At 43.6% G+C, this 23,358-nt stretch overlaps 1 protein-coding gene across 2 annotated transcripts in view; it reads right to left on the bottom strand.

The window, feature by feature from the left end:
- GRAP2 (GRB2 related adaptor protein 2) overlaps nucleotides 1-23,358 on the bottom strand; it is a 75,418-nt gene that overhangs the window by 35,218 nt on the left and 16,842 nt on the right. Inside the window, exon 1 of one of the 2 annotated variants that reach the window (XM_012459010.3) lies at nucleotides 15,226-15,942. The exons of the other annotated variant lie outside the window; for it this stretch is intronic. The gene's annotated coding sequence lies outside the window, so the exon portion shown is untranslated. Of the gene's footprint in view, nucleotides 1-15,225; nucleotides 15,943-23,358 lie in introns of those variants that run through there. 2 annotated transcript variants of the gene reach the window in all.

Genomic DNA, 23,358 nt, shown 5'->3' with positions numbered 1-23,358 from the left:
ATAATGAATAGAGTATTTGTAAATGGAATCATATTAGCATGTATTATGGAGGCTCACTCTATAAAGGAACCCTGTGGTAAACTGCTTTATAAAATGAAAGGAAAATTTGTTATGCAAATAACTACCTTTTAATTTATCTGTTTTAAAATCCGGGTTTTCATGCATTGAGTCTTAAAACAGAGCTCACCTGTCTATCCCCTCCAGCTGTGCACACTGTGGGCCAAATAAATTTGTTTCTCCTCTTCTGAACTGCTCAGGCACTTAAAAAACAAAAAACAAAAAACCCTCTCCTATTGATACAGAACATTCCACCCTGGAGTACAGACCTGGAGTTGTCAAACCTTTTCTGTACAGAGCCAGAGAGTAAATATTTTTGGCTTTGTGGGCCATCCCATCTCTGTCACAGTGACTTGGCCAAGCTTTTGTAGCCAGGAAGGCAGGCTTAGATGATGGTAATTGAATGGGCATAGCAGGGTTCCCGCAAAACTTTATTTGTGGACACTGAGATTTGAATTTCACAGCATTTTTACATGACAGGAAGTATTATTATTCTCTTGATATTTTTTTCAACCATGTAAAGATATAAATTAGCTCAAGGTCAAAAACACATCATGGGCTGAATTTGGCCCCCATTGGCTGTAGTTTGTCAGACCCTGATATATACATTTGTATCTATATCCTATCTCCCCCTAATAGTTTATAAACTTCTTGAGGGGAAGAGTCGTAGCTTAGTGGACAGAATATGGGCCTAACAGTAGATGAACCTGGATTTGAATCCCAAATGTGCCATTTACTTCCTGAGTGTCCTGTTTCCTTATCAGTGGCATTGGAGTCACCAGTACTTCGTGGGGTTGTTTTGTATTAATGTGTAGACTCTGACACACAGGAGGTGTCCAACAAATGGCAGTCATTGTGATTTTTTTTCCTTAGATTCTCTACAATGCCTACTCGGGCTTAGCAGGCAGCTAGGAAATGTCTGTTGAGTGAATGAAGACATGCAAACGACCTGTCCTCAGCGTTACTCTGGTTGATTTCCTGAGGGAAGGGGCAGGAGACAGAAGGACCCATTTAAAAGGATCAATTAACTTCCCACTCGAAGCAAACTCAGCCAGAGATAGTGAAACACACCTACACTAAGAGGTCTGATTTATTTAAAATCCAATAGAGGGCAATGGTGCACCCCAAACCGTCAATTCCATCTCGTAACTTTTCTTTGCATCTTTGAGTCCCTGTAACCTTTATCTAGACAGGTTCGGTGAATGTCTTCATTGTCTCTTATGAGTTTTAAGGCACATAAACTTGAACATTTCAAAGACTCTCAAACCTTTAAAATACAGAACTGCTGAGATGCCAAAGAATTCATGGTCATCTTCTCCTGCACATTGTCTGATGCTTAAATTCCTTCAGAGCAGCCTGGAGAGGTGGTTCCCATTCCTCTCGAGTCCACTACTCCCTCACTCCTGCTTTGATTCTAGGCTAATGACCCTGTATTGAAACCCCTACTGTGTGTTTTTCTTTGCTCTGCATCTTACATCTGTGTTTGGGGCCTTTCTGCCTCAGTTTACACCTCTTATTGGGCACTGGACATGGGAACAGGAAACTGAGAAAGGTTACAGATGGCCCTTCTTGAAAACTTGTAAGCATAGAATGGACAACTACCTTATAGCCTGCCTGTGGGCCGCTGCTTAAATATTCTTCTAGAGACCCAAACCAATCTATTTGGAAGATAAAGTGGGAAAGTGAAAAAGAAAAGAAAAGAAAAGAAAGGCTGGGCCTCACCAAGAGACCAAGAACTGGCCTTTCCCCATTTTGGGCTCTCAGAAGACAAAATTTTTGCTTTATCCTAAACTAGCAGACACCCTGCTTACAGAATGCCTCTTAATCAGCTGGTCATGTTGGAAATGCTACTCTTTACTCTTCTTACTGAATGTCGTTGTAACAAGGCTTACATATTCCTTTATTGTGCCTGCTCTTGAATCACTTCTAACTCATCTTCCGGAGTCTTTCAAATAGACTCTCACATTCTTGTCTGTGGGGTCTTGCTTCTGGTTTTCTCTGGAGACGCAGCTCTATGGCTAGGTGCAGAGGGTGGCGTGGGAGCTGGAATCATGGCAGCAGAGCCTCCTGGGTCCCCCACCAGTCCTTCACTACATAAAGTTTGCAGGTAGCCATGAACTAGGGGGTGGCCGTCAGGGTCCTTTGCTTTATTTATTTATTTTGAGATGGAGTTTCACCCTGTCACCCAGGCTGGAGTGCAGTGGTGTGATCTCAGCTCACTGCAACCTCCACCACCTCCTGGGTTCGAGCGATTCTCCTGCCTCAGCCTCCCAAGTAGCTGGGAATACAGGTGCAGGCCACCACTTTCAGCTAATTTTTACATTTTTAGTAGAGACAGAGTTTTGCCATGTTGGCCAGGCTGGTCTTGAACTCCTGACCTCAGGTGATCTGCCTGCCTTGGCGGATCCTCTGCTTCAGAAGACTTAGAGCCAATAGTTCCTCTGCTTAATTGGACCTCCCAAGTCAGAGATGCAGGATGATTTCTTCTCAGGTTTGAGATCTCAGAACAAACAGCCTTCTCAAGAGGACCTGGCCTGTTTGCACAGTTGATCCCTCCAAGAGGTATAAACATTTCTGACTATTGCATCAAAAGAGAGCAAAGACAAGTAAAATATTCCCCCAGCAAACCATTTCTGGCTAGTTGGCTGAGATTCTAGTGTCCTCTAAAAGGCTCCATTTTAGGTGATCTTGCACATACAGGCATTTTTGTTTTTCTCTTTTCCCCGGGTGACTCATTATTTTGACCCCCAAGCACCAGGAAGCATAAATCCCTCAGCATGAGCGGCAGGGGTGAACACATGGAAAACTGGAGGGGGCCCTCTGCAGCTCGTCCAAAAAGAATAATTCGTCAGCGGCTGAGCTGCTGATGCGACTCTTGGAGGCCACGAGGTCGGCTATGAACAGAAGCCCCAGGCGCTCCCCACTCCCATCCATTCCTGTCCTGTGCGCAGGTGTGTTCCCCGAATAACGATTCATCCTCTAGCTGCTTCACTTCTGCTGCAAACCGCCGACAGAGCTGTCTCCCATGACAGGTGGTTCTTAAGTGAGATACCAAGGCGTGGGCAGGGGAGCTAGGCTGTCCTGTCTTCCCTGTCTGGGAAGGGCCTCAGGCTCAGCCCACAGTCACCTTCTGTGAGGGTGGTTTACCTGCCCTTGCGTCCTAAAGCCTCTCTCTACCAGAGCCCCTCCTGCAGACCCTTGGCTGGTTGCTTGGGGTTTCTACCCGACATGCGATCCCCAGCGCTGCCTGGAACCCCATGGCCTTGCTTTGTGATTTCCCCCTGGTTTCCAAATGGGGACCATCTCCCCCATTAGAAGGTTCTAGGTTTGGGAGCCAAATAAATACGGTATTTTTCAGACGTATGGACACACTTTACAGAACTGGAAAGCCCCTCTAAATCCCTTCGATCCCTATTTAATCAAATTGCAGTTCTGCAGGTCCCTGTCTGTCACTGTGGATTATGGAGATTTCATTGGTCTCAAGGACGTTTTTCCCTTTTTTAATTAGCTCCTTTCTTTCCTGCTTAAGGTTTTTGGGTTTTGGAGGGAGGGGTGGTGAGGGGAGGGAAGCAGTGAAGGAAGAAGACAAGTCAGGAGACTGTCCCCACGCAGGGCCTGTCCCCTCCCCTGCCTGTAACTTGGGTGATGCCCAAGGCAGAGCCAGCCACTTTTCCTTCTTATGCTTGTTTATTACCTTGCTCTTTAATCAACACCAGTCTGGCTTATGTAACCTAACCTTGTTTTAGTGCAAGACACATCACGTAAAGTCTCATTTGTCCTCAAACTTGTTGTAAGAAAAGTGTCTTTCTCTTTAAGCATAATGTACACACCCTGCTAAACTCCAGCACATTTGATTCTTTTTTCCCTAATTTGCTCCTCTCTGCAAGGCGAGGCTTGCCACCACAGTGGGAGGTTTACCACGGGACTTAGGTATCAGACAGACCTGGCTTCAAACTTCAGGTTCTACTGCTTACTTCGTAGCTGGAGAAGCTTAGCTTAACGTCTCTGTGCCTCAGTTTCTTCACCAGAAATGTAGATAATAATCCTTAGCCCCCAGTGTTGCAGGGAAGAGGAGGTAGAATGCTTGCTTCAACTGCTCAGTGGCTCTTTCTTCAAAGCATTTTTGCATTCTGGTTCTCTAGCACCCTTTCTTGTAGAGACTAATTCAAAAGTCTTTTTTACAAATTGTAAGGCCACCAAGCGTATACTAGTTTTCAGCCTCAAACACCTACGTTTCCTTACTTTCCCTGGGCAGGCTCTGGCTTCTCCCCACTGCTTGTGGAGTCCTGGCTGCAGTGTCATCAGAAGATACAACACTAATCAAGACACTTCAGTGAGCAAAGAGAGAAGACAGCACGAACCAAAGGGCAAAGCCCTTGGCTTCTACACCTTGCCACCCACGCAGAGGCCATCGCTGTGATGCTACCTTTAAACAGGAAGCACCAGGACAGCCGTGGAGGGGACACACACCACCCAGACTTTGCCAACGTCTAGAAACATGAACCAGCTGAGAATAAGTTACCATTGATTGATACGGTCTCTCAGATGTCAAGGACTTTACAAACGGTTGCTCCTTACATTTATTATGGTTATTATGATCATGTTTTGCATTTTATAGGTTGGAAATGGAGGCAAGAGATTTGAGTACATGTCTGTTGGTGCCTAAGGCTGTGTGTTCTCTTCACTTTGCTGCTCTGCCTCTCCTGGTATGAGCGCTACTGCTTGCTCAGGACGACTGCTCAGAGCTTAGGCCCTCTCAACCTTCCTGGCGACTGTCCTTTAGCCAAAAAATGGACAAGAGCTATTTTCACATATCCAAGAAATTCAAGCCCATTACTTCGTGGTCAAGGAGGTAAAGACTGCAATCAACCCGGCTGACTTCAGACCAAGCAATCATGTGCTTTAAGGCAACTGCAGAAATGGAAACAGTCTCAGCTAATAGACTTAGAAACTGTCGCTCTTTTCCTTTCCTTCTGGCGGCTCCCCTCACCTCCGTCTCTCTCTTTCTTCCTCTCTCTCTTTCTCTCTCCCTCTGTCTCATTTGCCACTTTCCCATCATCAGCTTTCCCCACAATGTATTCTGCTTCTTCCAAGTTCTTTTCTTTCTCCTCAAAACATTAATAACTTACCACGAATCCAGTTAGAGAAAGTGTATCTCACATAACCTTCACTTTTAATTCTCCAATACTTTTTTTATTAAAATGACACCATGAAAACATCACTCCAAAACAACATAAATAAGGCAAAAAGAGCCCACTAACCTCGCTGGGGATGCCACTTGGAGCCTCACTCTGCTGCTAGACTGATGTATCACTTGCTGTTTCCTCATTTTATTCCTATTGTTTCCTAAAGCAAGAACAATTGTCTACAGAAACACCTCGAATCCTGTTGCCAAAACCCAAACATAAGTGAAGCATTAAAAATACTGCCCCCCTCCCGATCAGAAATCATTTAATGAACCCCATCAGAAGGGTGGAGGGTGGGGCAGGGGTGGTGGGGCAGATGAGAATGGTAGTCGAGAGAGACAGACAGACACACAGACAGACAGACAGACAGACAGACGTTTTACAAATCTCCAGGCTTCATTTTCTTTCACTTCCCATTTTCTATTCACATCATGATTTCCCCAGAATATATCACCAGGATTTTACGGTGCCCTCATGTTCTCTTTTTTCCCTCTTCCCTTCTGTTCATTTCATGTTTGCTTTTATTGATTTTGGCTCTGAAAGCACGGCTTATTTATCATGGATTTGAAAGCCTCCATCTTCTTGCTCTCTTTTCACCGGGCTGTGATTTTGTTCACAAATGCTGCAAATATGCTCAGCGCCCCCCTCCTTCTCCTCACCGCCTGTGCCCTGGGCTACCTTAATTCTCATCTGGGCAAAGCACAAAAGTGTCCGCAGAGGACAGCATGACCACAATTACTTTAATCTTGTTGTCACTTTTACTTAACGTTCTTAAGCCCTCATTTGTTGTCGGAATGCTGGTCATTTTTTCAGCTCACTGATCTCAAAGCTTGCAAAAGTGATCATTTACCCATAGAGAAAGTCATCGTGGTTCATTCGGTAAGTCTGTCCCAGAAAAGTGAGAGGGCATGACATTTTTACAAGGGACTAAAAAACTGCCAGTAAAAGGGATAATACGGCAAATTCCTTTCATCAAGCGAATGATAATATTCTTGTTTTTGGGAAATTTAGTTCTTCCTAATTTGAGTTTGGTTCAACTAAGGAACACCTATTTGTCTTGTTTAAAATAGTTCTCTTTCTTTTTACTTGCCAGTTTTGATTAAATAGTGCCCCTATCCTAGATTCTCAAAGTTGGAAGCGGTCCAGAAAGTCAATCTTTCCTTAATTCATTGAGGTGATAGAGAATGGGCATGGGGGAGGGCTGGGATTGGAAAGAGTGAGCTGACAGCTTGGTGAATTGCTTACGTTGAACCAAAAGCTCTTTCAGCCTGGATTCTGCACTAAGAATCACAAGAAAGCATGAGAAAGAAAGAAAGGAAGAAAGAAAGAGAGAGAAAGAGAGACAGAGGGAGGGAGGGAGAGAGAGAAAGAGAAAGAAAAATAGAGAAAGAGAGAGAGAAAGAAAAAGAAGAAGACAGGAAGGAAGGAGAAAGAAAGAGAAAATGAGAATTACAAATCCCAAATTCTCGTTTCTAAGTTTACATAACCCCAGGGTGCTTGACCACCCTCCACATGACAAGGTTCCAACTCTTTGATCTCCTGGTCATTTTCCTCAGGTCCCCTCTCAGTTATTCAATGTTTTTCTCAAAATACATTATCTCGACTTGAACCCAATATTCAGGATAGGGTCTGAGCTGGGCTGAGTAGAATAGGATGATTTAATCACTTTATATGTACACGAGGGTTTTATAATTATGTTACATTGTTGGCTGGTTTTCTGCTTTGTTTTGTGTGAGATAGGGTCTTGTTCCTGTGCCCAGGCTGCTGTTCAGTGGCATGAGCACGGCTCACTGTAGCCTTGACCTCCGGGGCTTTAGGCATCCTCCTGCCTCAGCTTCCCGAGTAGCTGGGACTACAGTTGTGTGCCACCACGCCCAGCGGCTGTTTGGGAATTAAGCAACAACGACTACCACAAAAGCCCAGGTGTTTCCCAACGTGAAGACCGTCAAGCTGGACCTCTCCGCCTCTGCAGTGGGTTTCCTGGAACCAGAACGCAGGGCTTCACGTTTAACCAGAACGCAGGGCTTCACGTTTAACCTTTCCGACTTTCATCTTGCTCTGGTCTCTCCCTCTGGCCAATTTCTCAGCCTGCCGCAGTTGTTCAGGCACGGACGGGCACTGCTAACCCTCTGATTATATCTTTCAACTCTTCTTTCATGAGTGAACTTCATGCCTTTTTGGTCTTTGTTTTGTAATAAGTGGAACGTGGACTTTTGAGTCAGGTAGGGCTGGGTTCAAATCTTGGCTTCTTCATTCATGCAAGTTGGTTATCTTTGAACTCAGTTTCTCTACCTAAAGACCTCCTCCAGGTTGTCACTGACCCCTTTCATCAAGACTCCGAGTATCAGCTTCAAAACTACCCAATTAAGTAGTTACCCTTCGGCCTGCCTGTCCTTATTCTACTCTCTAGGGTGTCATGCAAAGCCTGGCTGGAATCAAGCTGTGCTGCGCCTGTGGCCCTTTCCTTCCATGTCACTCTAATAACCCTGCAGGAAAAAGAAATACACCGTAACAGGGTCACCTCTTCCTTCAGGGCCGTATCCGGGGAGACGCCAAGTGGAAGAAACTCGTCTTTTCACTCACTGTCCCTCTTCAGCATTTGCTTTTCCACGTTCCTTGACATCTTTCGCAAGCCATAGACTCTTCCTTTGTGAGGCTGCTGTCGCCTTAGCCACTGTGTTCCTGTTCCTCCTGCACCCTATCCTCCTTGCTTGACGGAGCAAAGACCCCTGTGTGTTGAAGCTTTTGACACACAACTTCTTTTTTTTTTTTTTTTTGAGATGGGGTCTCACTCTGTCGTTCAGGCTGAAGCGCAGCCTTGGCTCACCGAAACCTTCACCTCCCAGGCTCAAGAGATTCTCCTGCCTCAGCCTCCTGAGGAGCTGGGATTACAGGCACCTGACACCATGCCCAGCTAATTTTTGTATTTTTAGTAGAGATGGGGTTTCACCATGTTGGCCAGGCTGGTCTTGAACTCCTGACCTCTAATGATCTACCCACCTCGGTCTCCCAAACTGCTGTAATTATAGGCGTGAGTCACCGTGGCTGGCCTTGACACACAACTTTCTGAGGGTCATTTTCCCATTTAGAATTTGTCAACGTCACATTTGTCACATGACCTCCCAGATCAACTCAAGTCTCTCTTGTCATTTCAGGCTTTCAGCAATCTCTCCCCATTCTGTCTGTCAAAATTAACTTTAGAAAACCACCTGCTCCATGAAAATATGCTTAAGTAAATGGCTGCCCACTGTTCTCTAAGGAACCCATCAACATCCTTGTCTCTGCACTGCTCTTCCTTCTGCCACTGAACTCACATTGCCATGTACAGTCGTGCAGGTTGCTCACTGCACAAAGGCCTCAGGCCGAGGTTGTAGCAGGGGCTGAAATTCGGCCAGTGTCCTCGTCAAGCTGTGAGTCCTGGTATGGGGCTGCATCTGTCTAGAACTAACACATTTTTCTTACTTAAAAGCACTGGGGCTAATTTCAACTGCTTCTTTAAAGTGTTACTCAGGGCCTGTCCCTCTCATACCCCATGGTCTCACTTTCTCTTATTCTTCTGGGGGACTTGACGTATCTACCCCGCCTTGCTCAGTGCTGCCACCACATGGGTAAGGTGGGCAAGCACATGGGCCTTGAACAGGCCGTCAGTGTTCACATCATTCTCTACCACTAGCTTTCTGGGTGACCCTTAGCAAGTTGTTTAACATCTCTGAGCCTCAGTTTCCTCATTTTAAAAACAGGGATGATAATAGTGCCTTCCTCATAATGTTCTTGGGAAGAATGTGTGGAATATCCATCTAATCCGCTTAGTATGGTGTCTGGCACATAGTAGACACTCAATAATTATTAGCTATTGTTACTTTTTTTTTTTTTTTGAGACAGGGTATCATTCGGTGGGCCCAGGCTAAAATGCAGTGACACAATCATGGCTCACTGCAGCCTCCAACTCCCAGGCTCAAGTGATCCTCCTGTCTCTGCCTCCCAAGTAGCTGGGCCTGCAGGTGCATGCCACCACACCCAGCTGTTTTTTTTTTTTTTTTTTTTTTTTGTAGAGACAGGGGTCTCCCTATGTTGTCAAGGCTGGTCTCAAACTCCTGGCCTCAAGTGATCCTCCTGCCTCAGCCTCCCAAAATGCTGGGATTATAGGCATTAACCACTGTGCCCAGCCAGCTAGTGTCACTTTTATGCATAGTCCTTAATAGCTAACAACTATTAAGATGTGTTGTGGCTTGCAGTATGAATAAGAAAATGTATACCTCACCAGGTAGCGTTGTTGGATAAAATACAGAATGCCTAGCTAAAGTTAATTTTCAGATAAGCAACCAATAGCTGTTTTAGTATATGTATGTCCCAAGTCTTTGCTTTCTCCACAGAAATCTCAAAGTGGTGGATTGAAACACTGTTATGAGTAATAGCAAGGACTCGTTGGATCTTTTCACCCTTTCACCTCGAATTTCCCTGCTGCCCCTCAACTCATACAATGCCTGTTCCACAAGATCGCTTACATGAAAACTGGGGAGTGGGCTAGTCTTTGGGATAAGCAGTATGAAGGTCCTAGAATTATTATTATTTTTTTAGATAGAGTTTTGCTCTTGTTGCCCAGGCTGGAGTGCAATGGTGCGATCTCGGCTCACTGCAACCTCAGCCTTCTAGATTCAAGTGATTCTCCTGCCTCAGCCTCCCGAGTAGCTGGGATTACAGGCTTATGCCACCACGCCCAGCTAATTTTGTATTTTCAGTAGAGTTGGGGTTTCTCCATGTTGGTCAGGTTGGTCTTGAACTTCCGACCTCAGGTGATCCGCCTGTCTCGGCAGAATTAAGTCTTTAGACATTCTAGTGAAGGTTGTGGTTTGGAATAGAAGTACATAATCCCACTCATATATCCTGTGAGCCACAAAATGTCATACCGTCTGTTTTCTCTACCTTTCTTGTGTTATTTGCTGCTTTTAATATTGTGTGAGCCAAAAGGCATGCTTTTACCATTATATATTATGGAATACTGTGTGTTTTGATAAATAGGTTTTATATATTGAAATTTCTCTTCTTATAAGGGAATTTTTTCTTGAAATCCATATTTGTGGTAAAGCAGAAATCTTCTAAACTCTTACATCTTCAGACATTTCTCTTGTGACTACTCTGCCATTTCACGTTGTTACTCTCAAATTCACCATCGACTTTCTCATGCCTAAAACTCATCATATTTTTCCATGCTTGGCATCTGCACCACAGCAAAAAAATTCCTGGGCACCAGTCCCAGTAAATTATTACTAGTCCCATCATGTAGTCACCAGGTTGACATTTACTCGTACCACCCATGTATCTAGTCCTGATGACGAATAATCCTTGAATTGACTTGTTATACCCCATCCTTTCTTCATATTTGCACCATTCTAGAACCTGTCTCTTCCTGGAACCATTTCAGAGGAAGTTACAAAACCACCAGCAGTACCAAACATGGTTCTGTTGTTTGGATGATCTTCTCTCTTTAATGCCCTTTCATTTCAAGTCCTCCATTACTGACTCCTTGCACAGATTCTTCTCTCCTTCCTCCCTCTGTGCTTCCAGGAAGTGGTATTTCTCCTCAGGTTCGTTTTCAGACTTTCTGCTGCTTAACTTTGCGAGGCTGTCTTGCCCACCTTCTCTCTCTCAGGAGTATCCATATGCTTTGTATATTCGTTCAACACACGTTTCCTGAGCCAACTCTGTGCCAAGCCCCAGGCAGAGCATGAAGATCCAGTGTGGACTAGACAGCCCATCTTAAGATCTCAGACAGTTCAGTCTTGTAGGAAAGAAAACAAGTCAGCCAAACCAGTGAGATCAGTGTGATACTGGTTCAAGAACCCAAGGGGCAGGCTCCTAATCTAGCCTAAGATGGACATAGGTGCAGGAGGGGTTAGTGGAAGCTTCCCACATGAGGTGACAATTGAACTGAGTCTCGCAGACAAGTAGCTAGGCAGAGTAAAGAGCTCATACCTGACACACAGGGAGAATGGTGTGTGCAAGGAGGAGTTGGGCACTCGACTGGTTCAATCATGGACTGGCAGGAAATGGGATCGGTGATTGGAGTGGGATCAGCGATTGGACTGGGATCAGCGATTGGACTGGAGGCAGATCACAGAAGACACTGAAAGCATGCCAAGGACTCTGGACTCCACACCAAGGATGATGGGAAGTCACTGGAAATTTGATAACATTTGCATTCAGGAATGTTTAATCAGATGGCACTATGAAGGACTGGAGGGCAGGTGAACTGAGATGGAGAAAGCATTGCAGTAGTCTTGGCTAGTGATGATGAGGGCCTGAACAACAACAGTGGGAGACCAGGCTCTTTCTTTTGACATTGGGTCTGCGCACATGTTTTTATCTCCATAGTAAGTGCTTTATACATTATCTCATTTAAAGCATGCAAGAATCTGAAGATAAGAACTGCTCTTGTATCCAGCTGACAGATGAGGAAAGTGAGGCTCAAAGCGGTTAAATAATTGCCCAAGTTCATATATATCAAAAAATAGGGGAGCCAGGATTCAAATTTGGCCTGTGTACTTAACCACTATTCTCCTTGCCTTAACTCAAGGGAATCACTGTGCATTATGACCAGCTGGAAGGGGATAAAAGACAGAAAAGAGTCTGGAATGGTGTTAGCCAACAGAAAAATAATGCAAGTCACAATTGCCAGCCACATATGCCATTTTAAATATTTTGGTGGCACATTAAAAAGGAAAAAGAAATTATTTTTAATAACTTACTTAACCCAATATGTCCCAAATATTATTTTAATGTGAAATTAATATAAAATATTATTGAGATACTTTGCATTATTTTTTTTTTCCAAACTAAGTCTTTGAAATCTGTGTATTTTACACTTACAGCACATTTCAATTTGGGCTAGCCACATCTGAAGTACTAGGGACAGCATAGGTCTAGAATGACTCTTGGGTTCCTGCTGGGGGCATTAGGGTAGATGTTGGGGGCATTAGGGTAGATGTTGGTAGCATTTTCTGAGATAAGGGAATATAGAAAGAGGAAGTAATTAGAGAAGAGTTTGAAACACTTGTGAATGATCTAGGTTGGATATGGAGGTACAGAACTCAAGAAAAAAGTCTGGGTAGAGCTATAAATTTGGGTGCAATTCCAATATAGATAGTTTTTAAAACCCTGAGTAAGAAGGAATTCACCCAGAGAGACTATGTATCAGGACTGGGCCTTGGAGACAGCAGGAAGGGATGGGACACCTTGCTCAGGTGGAGGAGTTCATTTGTTCAGCAGGAGAGGAATTGCCCCTTTGAATGGGAAGGAAGGAGGACAAGGTGAGTGTGGATGCAGAAGGTAAGTCTGTAAAGGTAAAGAGGATGGGAGAAGCAGGAAGTAGGTGGTTTTCTAACATAATGTTGGCAGGGGTTCTCAGCTCATTCTATTTTCTTTCTTCTCTTCCACAGAAAAGGGAGTGCTAACTACACAAAATCTACACAAAGAGGCAAACCAAATGTAAATATTTGTCTAGACAGGGACTAAAGCCAAGCTCATTCCCTCTTTGCGCACGCGCGCTCTCTCTCTCTCTATCTCTCTCTCTCTTTCCCTCTTTCTCTCTTTTCCTCTCTCTCTCAGGAAATTGCAAAAATAGTACAGAGAGCTCCCCTGTATTCTTCACCCCACTTCTCCCAATGGGGACATCTTACATCACTATCAAAGCCAGGAAACTGATATTGCTACAATACCGCTAAATAGACTTCCATCTTCTCTTTTACAACTTCCTAGCAGGAAGTATCCTTAGTAAAAAGCATAAAAATTTGTGAGATGTAATGTTCAACCAGGTCAAGAGCTTTGTGTGTGCTCAGGAGGTTTTATCTCTGTAACTAAATGACATGCATCAAATACCACACCAAATGCTACCTAAATGCTCAGATAAAAAACACTTTCTTATGACCATATATAATTTGCACCAATGTTATGTGATTAGACCAGGCTCTTCACTGTCTGCTTGGTTCTGTCTCATTATGGAGAACAGCAAAGATGAACAGACAGCTCTGCTGTTCCCATCAGCATCTATAATGAGGAACATGTGACTCAAAAGAGAGCAGCAATGTACCCAAGCCTGCATTACTGTACAACCCAGGTCTTGCTCACTTTAGAACTCAAGCTTGGTTTATGACATCACACTCTCTTGGTAAGTGGCTACTTCATATCCCTGTCTACACAGCAGAAAAACCAGTGGATTAGGAGGAAGTTAGTATTCAGATGGGTGACTCCATTCAGCCTTCAAGTGGGGAGTAGCCCATAGCACCTAACACAGGAGGCCCCTCCACAAATACTAGGGATTTAATCAACTCAGCTTACTAAACAACAGACTTGAAGGAGTTGGGCACATTCCTTAAAAGCAGAGTCATGCAAAGAAAGCACCAAGAAATCTCTGTGCTTCAAGGAAACAAAAGCCAACAGGAGGAAATTAAGCCAACTTGAAGGGAACAGCGGCTATCCACCCACCTCTGCCAAGCCTGAACCAAGGTGCATAACCCATTTATTAGCAGAGATAGAGAAGTGCCAGTATTCTCGCTTAAGTGGTCATTTGTTAATGGGTAAACATGGAAGGAATTTCTTTCTCCCTTGGAGATAAATGAGCTCTGGTTCTCAAAAAACAATATTTCTGGCAAGAGACTGAAGACAAAAAAAAAAAAAAAGGTGTTTCATCCATCAAGATTTGGAAAGCAAAGGAAATATGTGTATTTCTGGAATCTGGGTGAAAGGAGTTTGGCCTCGACAATTCCTAAGCAGCCAAAGGAGGAAAATGGTAGCAGGAAGAGGCAGGAACGTGGGTGGTCAGATGTCTTTAGGGAGAGTGATGTCTCTAATGACATTTCTCCCATCTGGGCTCCCTATTTATTTGTGGACCTGCCCCTTCCTACTTACATCTCCACTTGTGGTATCCATAGTACCAGTAAGAAAATAGTTTTGGTGAAATCCAGGAAGGCAGGCCTAAGAGCAATTTGTATCTGTGAAGACAAACTATAGGACGAAGGAGACAGAAGGACAGGGCCCCTTTACCTCGTTGTAGCCATTGGGAAGGGGCCTCAGCCCTCAATTGGTGAGGCAGGGCAGCACACGTGGGATGGAGGAAAATAGCTGAAATCAACTTGGCCCTGTAAATAGCCATTATCAAGTAGTCAGGAGTGAGGGGAAAAAAAAAAAGGTCATGCCTTAGACCGACTGGGCCTCCATGGACCAGAGCTGAAATCCAGCCGTGAGATCAGTTTTGTCATTGACCTCTCCCGTGATGATACGATTTGACCATTTGTTTCAGGAAGAAACGATGCAGCCTGCATTTTGAAATCTGGGCAGATGCTTAAAAAGACCCTGCTCTCCATTCAGACAACAGGAATGCCCCCAGATGTGACTTAAACATGCTTCCTTCTCAGCTGTTTAAATGTGAGCTATTCCTCCCATCTCTAGTCCATTGCAAGGGACTGTTTTTCTCAGAGTCTTTCAATCCCAGGGCTGAGACACATTACAGGTATTCCCATAAAAGTTCCACAAATCAACAATTAAATAAACCCAATGCCAGACTGACTTGCACACGCCAGCGGGCTGAGAGGGTGGGGGTCCGGTCGGGGCACTATGCCTTGCCATCACTTTCCACAACAGGGAAGCTAAGTGGGGATAGCATGGCCGGCGGGGCAGAATTAAAATGCAATCAACGTGGCATCTCCTTTCTCTTCTCTCTTCAGCTTTCACAGAGGCGAGCATGAAAAAAAGAGAAGAGAGGAGGAAAAATAAGGAGAGACGAGTTTCTGTCTGGGAGAAGCAATTCTAGCCCTGAATTCTCCACTGTGCATTCCACCTCAGAAAGCCAGTGACCACCTCTGCTGAGCACAGTGACACATTGGGCTGGATCCAGGCTGGAGCCAGGCAGTGGGGGGACGGCTTCTACCTCAATCTCTGTGCAGTCTCCCTTCCCCATTCCAATCACGATAAATATATTTATACTCACTTGGTTATGTCAGCCAGACAATACTCCCCTAATTGGCAGTGATCAGGGTTCCAGAATTGTTTGGGCGAACCTGCTGTCTCGCTATCAGGCAACGCGATAAGGGGCCACTAATGCAGTCCCCATTAACAATTTCCAGTGGAAAAAAAAACAATTCCCCGACTCATGCATGGCAATGAATTTTCCAAACAGCTCCGGAGAGTCAGCCCTTGAGGAACTCAGACTTAACATGAACCGGTCCAGCATAGAATGCTTTTATGAATCTTCCCCACCCCAAGCTCGAGCACATAGAAAAAAACATAGCCACTTCCTTATGCTTGAGGTTCTTTTGTTCTTTTGCTTTTTTGCTCTTTTGTTTTCTTTTTTTCTTTTGTTGGGCTTATGGAGCTAACTGTCATTTTTGGTTCTTGGTTCTTTGTGAATTTCAGGGACATCTGGCACACAGTTTACTGCATTTGCTAGCTCTGGTATTTGTAGATATGCATACTCTCTGCTGCGTGTGCATGTTAACACTTCACATGTATAATTTATGCATGCATAATTTGGAGCTTGAGAGGATAGGCTTATTTGGACGTTTAAGTGTAACTACACAGCGCCAATTCAATTATAAGTAATTGCTCAATAAATATTTAGTAAATGACTGAATATACCAAGAAAACAAATGTGCAACTGTCATTCACTTATTTATCAGACATTTCAATGCCTACTGTGTACCAGGCACTGTGCTAGACGCTGAGTATTCAATGATGCATACCCACAGTTCCTTTCCTCAGGGGGCTCACAGTTGAGGGGTAGGAGGCAAACACATAAATAGACAATTATAAGACATCATGAGACACAGTGATTGAGCCTATGCAGGGCTCAGACACATAAACAGACAATTACAAGACACCATGAGACACAGTGATTGAGCCCTATGCAGGGTAACATGGAGCTCCAAGGAAGAAGCTTGGTCCACCTAAGGGAGGGCTGAGGCCTGGAGGTGTTGTAGCCTAAGAGGGGACATAAAGCCTTCAGATATGAGGACAGCGCAACCAATGGCAGGATGCAAGAAATAACAGGGTGATGGAGGATAGCAGCAAGGCAGGGAATTGGCAGAGATGAAGTTGGGGACTCAGGGAGGGACTGGATCTGGGGGGCTTGGTGTAGAGTAAAGGAGAGGAGCTTCAATGATCTCAATTAGGGCAAGAAAACACAAGCAACTCCTTCACTCATTCAAAATGCCTCTGGATTGCACCAGAATTGGTACACGACACCTCAAAGCAGAATCTGTACTGGCCTCAGAAGCACTGCTGGAGCACAGGAAGGAGATCTGAGGCCCCATGCTGTCTCTGTCATTAGGGAGATGAGCAAGAGTCAGCTTCTTTCTTGGTAAGTTGAGGAGGTGGATTTGGAAGGCTCCAAGATTCCTCCCACCTTTTACAATCTATGCTGCCTGGATTCTCTTTGTGTACAGGCCACACCTGGGCCCATTTCAAGTCCCAACTGGGGTGCTGAAGGAATGAGACTGGTTCCAGGCAGCACACAGGATCACAGTATCACTGTCTTAGAGTGCAGAGACAGCTAGACACATTGCGGCACAATTTCATATGAATCCCAAAGAAATATTCACAGGAATGTACTGTATGATGGAGACATCCCATTGCCCCCAGCCTGGGTCAGGGTCTCATGATCTCAATTCTGAAACACCTCCAGTTAATTTGTAGCACCGATCCCTGCTAGATTTAGTTTCTCAAAAGCATTGTTCAGCTCACATCATTTCTACTCAAAACCTCTTAATAATTCCACCTTGCTTGTAGAATCAAGTCCAAAGTCCTTAGAGTGGCATTCAAGGTCATGCCCAGGCTATCCCCACCCTGCCTGCCAGAACCCGCACCTAAGTTTTGGTTCACAAATGTTCCCACCACTCTGCCTTTTCTCACTCCAGCTCCTGACTTCAGGTCCAGCTCAAATTCAAGTCTGTTTCCCTCAGGATTACTGTCTTGTTACCCCTGTCCTCTTCTGAACCGGTGCAGAGCTTACTGACTGTGTCGTTCATTGGTGACTATTCATTTCATTTTGCAGTTTGAGGTTTTTTTTTTTTTTGAGATGGAGTCTCACTCTGTTGCCCAAGCTGGAGTGCAGTGGCGCGATCTCGGCTCACTGCAACCTTCGCCTCCTGGGTTCAAGCGATTCAACTGCCTCAGCCTCCAGCATAGCTAGGACTATGGCTAATTTTTATTTTTGTATTTTTAGTAGAGATGGGGTTTAATCATGTTAGCCTGACCTTATTATCCAACAGCCTTGGCCTCCCAAAGTGCTGGGATTACAGGCATGAGCCACTGTGCCCGGCCATACATTGTCACTTCTGTGAGGCTACTGAGTAAAATCCATGGGAAGTACAACAATGGTGATTATTGTCACAGTGCTACCGCTGACATTCTTTCCTCTTGTTGGGAAAAAAACAACGAATCTTGGAGAGAGAGGTTTGCTGTGACTACTTTGGAGTAATGAGAATGTGAAACATTTCTCCAGCGATTCATAAACAGTATTTTACATGCATTTCTTGGGAGCTTAAAGTTCATCCAGGAATGAGTATTTCATAGATCAAAGGAGCATATATGCAATCCACCAGGAGGAATAATCACTCTCTAAATTTAAAGGGAGAATGATTAAACACTCCAGCCTGAAAGTAGAGATGGTTTAACGTCATATGGCTGGAGAGGAACATGAGTGACTTACTTAATTTCTGGCCCCCTACGTTCAGTTTTTATGGTACATATGCCAGTGAGCAGCACGTGGGATTTTTCATAAAAGAGGAACTGGCATTAAATCAATAAGGAAAATCACCATTTCCCCACTGATCCAATGGCATTTAAGGAAGCTGAGCCCTGCCAATATGTACAACTGTGCAGAATTTGTAACCGGGCAGTGAAAACCACCATCTAAGCTGGCAGCTGTGATTTTCCCAGAAGTAGAGCTGCAGGGAGAAAAATAGCTTTGAAACTTCAGTTCCATTTTTGCCAATTGGATCTTTTTGTGAAAAACTGTTTTAAGTCCAGGTTTGTTTTTTGTTTTCCATTTCTTTCCTCATTAGTAAAGGAAATGACAGTTTCTTTTTACCCATATGGAAATTCAATCACTTACTCAATAAGTATTTAGCACCTACTGGGAGTCAAACTTAGTTTTTGGGGCTGGAAATGGAGATGAGGACACAATAGACAAAGTCCCCGGCTTCACAAAGCTCACCTTCTAGTGAGGAGTCGGGGAAGACAATAACCTTGAATCATAGATATATATTACACTAGGCGTAGATAATTGGAATAATGCTAGAGTCTCATCGTATTTGAACACAGAATTGCCAGAAAATGAAAAATGAAAATTCCTACATGAATACTATCTCAGCTCATACATGTCACATATATTAAGAAGTATTATAAAAAGAATAGCTAGTAAGAAATATATATACTGCTCTTTGCACATGAAGTTGGCCTTCACTACTGACCTTCAGCAGAACATATGTCTCTGAGGTGCATTTCTGAGAGATGGATTTGTGCCAACCTATATTAGTTTCATTCTGGCACTATCTGGCACGATTGCCCTCACAGTTGTCCACGCCAGAAATCTGGAAATTTCTTCTGGACTCCTCCGTGTCTTTTCCTCCTCTTTCCCAAACCTGACACCTCCCACTAATGGGTCTCTAAATGCTATCTTTTAAATAGACCTGAAATTAATTTCCATCTTTCCATCAGCCCTCCTTTGTGTGGGTTTTATAGTCTTTCTCCACAACCCCAGCATCCTTCTTCCCCTTCCTGACTTAGGCTCAAATACGTCCACTCTCCCCTCTTCATTGCTTCCAGAGTGATTTATGCAAAACAGATGAGACTGTGCCATGTCTCTTCTTGCACCCTCCTCTGCCCCTGGATGCCTGAAGAATGAAGCTCAAGCTTCCTAGCCTGGTCTTGGCTGACCCTGGGTAGCTGCATGACTCTGCTCCCTTCCTTGACCTTGGGCCTCAGTCACAGCAGCGTCACCTAAGGTTACCTAATGTTACCACGTGCAAATCATCCCTGGGTGTTTCTTCTTTGAATATTGTCCTTTCTGTACTCCTCAATTCTTGCCACTCTTTAATAGGGGTGCAAATGTCACCTTCCCAGTAAAGCTGTTCCCTGAGCTTAATCCTCCCTCCCTGCTGCCCCAAGGGTATCCTGGCCTTACCTTCTCCTTTCAAGCATGGCACCCAATGGAAAGGCATTTGTAATGATTTGTTTACTTCTGTGTCTTCTCTCCCAAGCTGTAAGCTCTTCCAACTAAGAAGTATCCTCTTTGTGATCTTAGAGCATAGCCCAACCTCTGGCATACAGCAGTCACTTAGTAAATGTTGAATGAATGAATGAATGAATGACCTATGGTCTCTTCTGGTTTGGTTTGTGCTAAACTATGCATCTGAGAATCAGGTGGTTTTGGCAACATGATGGAGTGAAACCAACTGACCAATATGATGGAACTTAACTTTGCTCTTAAGAATAACAGGTTTTGGGGAAGCTTAATCTGGAGGACTGCTTGAGCCCAGGAGTTCGAGCCTGCAGTCAACTATGATTGTACCACTGCACTCTGGCCTGGGCAAAAAAGTGAGACCCTGTCTTGCAAAAATAAGTACATAAATAAATAATATAAAAACAATGAATTTTAAACATTTGAGCTAACGGACCACAGATGATAAGGAATTTCAGTAACAGATTTTCCTAGACAATATTTCTGTGTGTACTGTATCTGGAGATGATTGATAAGTTCAAATAAGTGATTAAAACATGTAAAACTGTACCATTAAGTAATCTGGATCATTTACTGCAAAAGAGAAACTTGAAGAGACTTAATAATGGTTTTTAATAAAAGATTGTACTCCAAGGATGGCTAAACATCCTCCTCCACAAATACAAAAGAAGAAGAAATGAGATGAAAGCGCTTCAAAGACTCAAGTCAAAAACAAAAAAGAATTCAGTGGTTTCCTGCCAGGCGGTATAAACCCATTTCAAGCCACTATTACCGATAACTCACACTTGGAATGAAGCAGAGTTCTGAATGCTTGCTATGTAGTATGTCATCTCATCTATCTAATTTTCATGATGAACCCATGCAAGTTTGTTTTAACGCTGTTACTCCCATTTTACAGGTGAGGAAATAGAGGCTCAAGGTGGTTAAGCAGCTGACCCAGGTCACACAGCTGAGAAATGAGAGAACTGAAATTCAAAGCCAGCCTGGCTGGCTTGTGAGGTTTTGCTCCTACTTCTAAGCTTCCTGCCTTGCTAGAGGCTGAAACAGATGTCAGACCTCTGTCTGAGGAGGGAGGCCTAAAGCTAAGCTCGAGAAAGCTCGATAAGTTCAAGAGGCTAGCTTAAATTTAAACAAGAAAATCCTTGAATATACAAATGATTCTTCATTGCCAGGGCAACCAGTCTCCTGGGGTCTTCGTTATATCTGTGTGTGTGTGTGTGTGTGTGTGTGTGTGTGTGTGTGTGTGTGTGTAGAGATATTAAATGCCCATTTTTGTATTCTTTATTCTGGTGAGTTGGCCTACCAGGTCTTGTCCTGCTAATGAAACAGTAAGTTGTTTTGATTTTTTTTTTGGCTGTCAGTGCATGCACAGTTTCAGCATCCACGTGTGTGTGTGTATTTATAAGACCTGACATGAATCGAGCCATATTTAGATATTATGACTTTACCTCCAGAGTGACGGAACTTACTCTGGGGGCTGAAGAGTCAGCATCCTCTTCCCTGCTATTTTTTCCAAGGCAAACTTGTTTAGCCTGCCTCCGGGGCACATGCAGTGGGGTCACAGTCAGCATGGAACGGGGGCAGCATGTTCAGCAATTCAAATGTAACTCAAATGCCTATGCCAAAGAAAGTCAACACTCATCTGATGGGCACAGAGAGGGGGTTCGAACACTGAGCTGCATTCCGGCTGCAGGCGGCCTGGAGGCTGGTTCAGGAGAACCAGGCAGCCCAGCAGGAGCCCCATGAGAAGGGTGGGAATGAGTCACCAGACTTTTCAGGTTGACTGAGGTGATTTCTGTTGATTTTCTTTGAATTTAGATGTGTTATCAGTTCACACATTGGGCATAACGGGAAGATGAGTGAACATTTTCTTGATGGTGCCTGACCTTCAGCAGGGTTGTGATAAGATGTGGGGTAAGATATGACTCTGCAAGAATATTTTGGGCAGTGTATGTCCCCTAGCGTGTACCAAAGTAGCGGTGGCAGATAGACCCTCAAGGGAGAAAACAGTGTGACAAGTCCATTCTCTGTTCTCTGACAGACACAAGTTGGCCTGGGTGGATATTTACATCTTAGGGTATGAGGAGGAACTGCTAATTTGTCACATCTTGTGTTCACGGTCTGGGAAAAGCAATTGTTTTTTTGACACTGGGTCCTCCACTATAACCAGATAGATTGTTAATGCTGTGGTTAAGGGTTTGGGTTTTAGGAGTTCATATACTCTCTCTGGCCTCACTTTCCTCATCTTTAAAATGGAAACAACAATGGTACTTATCCCCTTAGACAGGAATAAATAGATTGATACATGTCAGGTGCTTCAAACAATATATACCCAGCATTAAATTTGTATTTGCATGAATTCATGCATCCTTATTTATACAACTTCTGATTTATGAGAGCACTTACTCTAATGCTTGCTCAAAATAGATGCTTGGTAAATATTTGTTAAATATTGAAGGGGAAAAAAGAATGGATTTAGTGGGATACCTGTACGGCTATCTGTTCTGACTTCTCGGGAACCTGCAATTCAAGGATAGACAGGTAAAACTGGATGTTAGATTTAATCTCTATTGAGCAATATCTCAAAAAAGGGGAGTGTTCTGTAATCATGCATTGTGGCAGAATAGATGGGAACGGAGATAATGAGTTTGTATGAAGATTGTGAAGGAAATGGCATGAAGAATTGACTTGGTGAATGCCACATGTGAAGGACAGGCAGCAAGGATGATGACTCTAAGTAAAATAAAAAAACAGGGTCTAATATAATTAGAAACCTTAAAACTGCAAAACATATGTTATTTGTGAATCTACAAAAATAAATACATGTAAAAAACAGGCGTCAAATCTCTGACCTGTATTTACCTTCTCTCGGTTGTTGTAAGAATGATAGCTAAGAAAAAGAAGGAAAATGAAAAGTATAATGTTTAGGAGCTGGTACAGTATGACAAGAGTACCTTAATATTAGATTAAATTATATAAAACTACCACTTTTGGGGTAAAAAAAGGTCAGATATATGGTCGTCATTTTTTAAATTTTTATTTGTTTTAGAGACGGGGTCATGCTCTGTTGCACAGGCTGGAGTGCAGTGGTGCAACCATGGCTCACTGGAGCCTCAAACTCCTGGCCTCAAGTGATTGTCCTGGCCTCTCAAAGCGCTGGGATTACAGGCATGAGTCCTGACAGCCAGCCCCCAGATATTGTCAATTTCATATGGTTTGATCTAGTATATTTCAGCTATTTGTAGCTAAATCAAAATACTCATAGTGTCTTGCCTTTATTGCCTTTTAACTATGCCCATAACAGTAAATTGGCCAATTTTATTTCAAAAATTAGGCCAAAAATTTGCCACACTACCTAATGCTTAGACTGCCCTTAAAATATAATTACCAAAGTGTTTGCTTCCCTTCAGTTTTCATGATTTAGACAAATCCTTTTTGTTCCTTGTTTGCCAGCACCGGGAAGCTAATTAATACATTATTAATATATTGTAAAGGCAAACAAGACTCTGCTTGCTCACATAGCTATGACAAGAATAAATTCAGGTCAGAAATATTTTTGCAATTAAGGGAAAATGTTATTATAATGAGAAGTTATTTTTTAAACAACGAGACACAACTCAGTGTGAAACACGGTAGAGACTTACAAATGAGGTGAATGGCAGCGTCAGACAAGCCCTCTCCCGATGGTTCCAATCATTTAGGGCCCAATATGGGCATCCAAAGTGGCCTGTAATGAACTTGGAATGATAACCTTTTGGGATCCCAGGAATGAAGAACTTCATTATTATTCGTATGCAATTTCATAACAGTTGGGATTGGTGCCAAACTTAGGAGCCAGTACTGAAATAACTGAGCAGGAGGCATGAAATAGTTTTCAGTTCA

The sequence above is a fragment of the Aotus nancymaae genome, unplaced genomic scaffold (genome assembly GCF_030222135.1).
Source record: "Aotus nancymaae isolate 86718 unplaced genomic scaffold, 86718_ANA_hifiasm-v0.15.2.pri h1tg000076l, whole genome shotgun sequence".
NCBI classification, from domain to species: domain Eukaryota; kingdom Metazoa; phylum Chordata; class Mammalia; order Primates; family Aotidae; genus Aotus; species Aotus nancymaae.
This window is presented reverse-complemented; position numbering and strand designations above follow the sequence as displayed.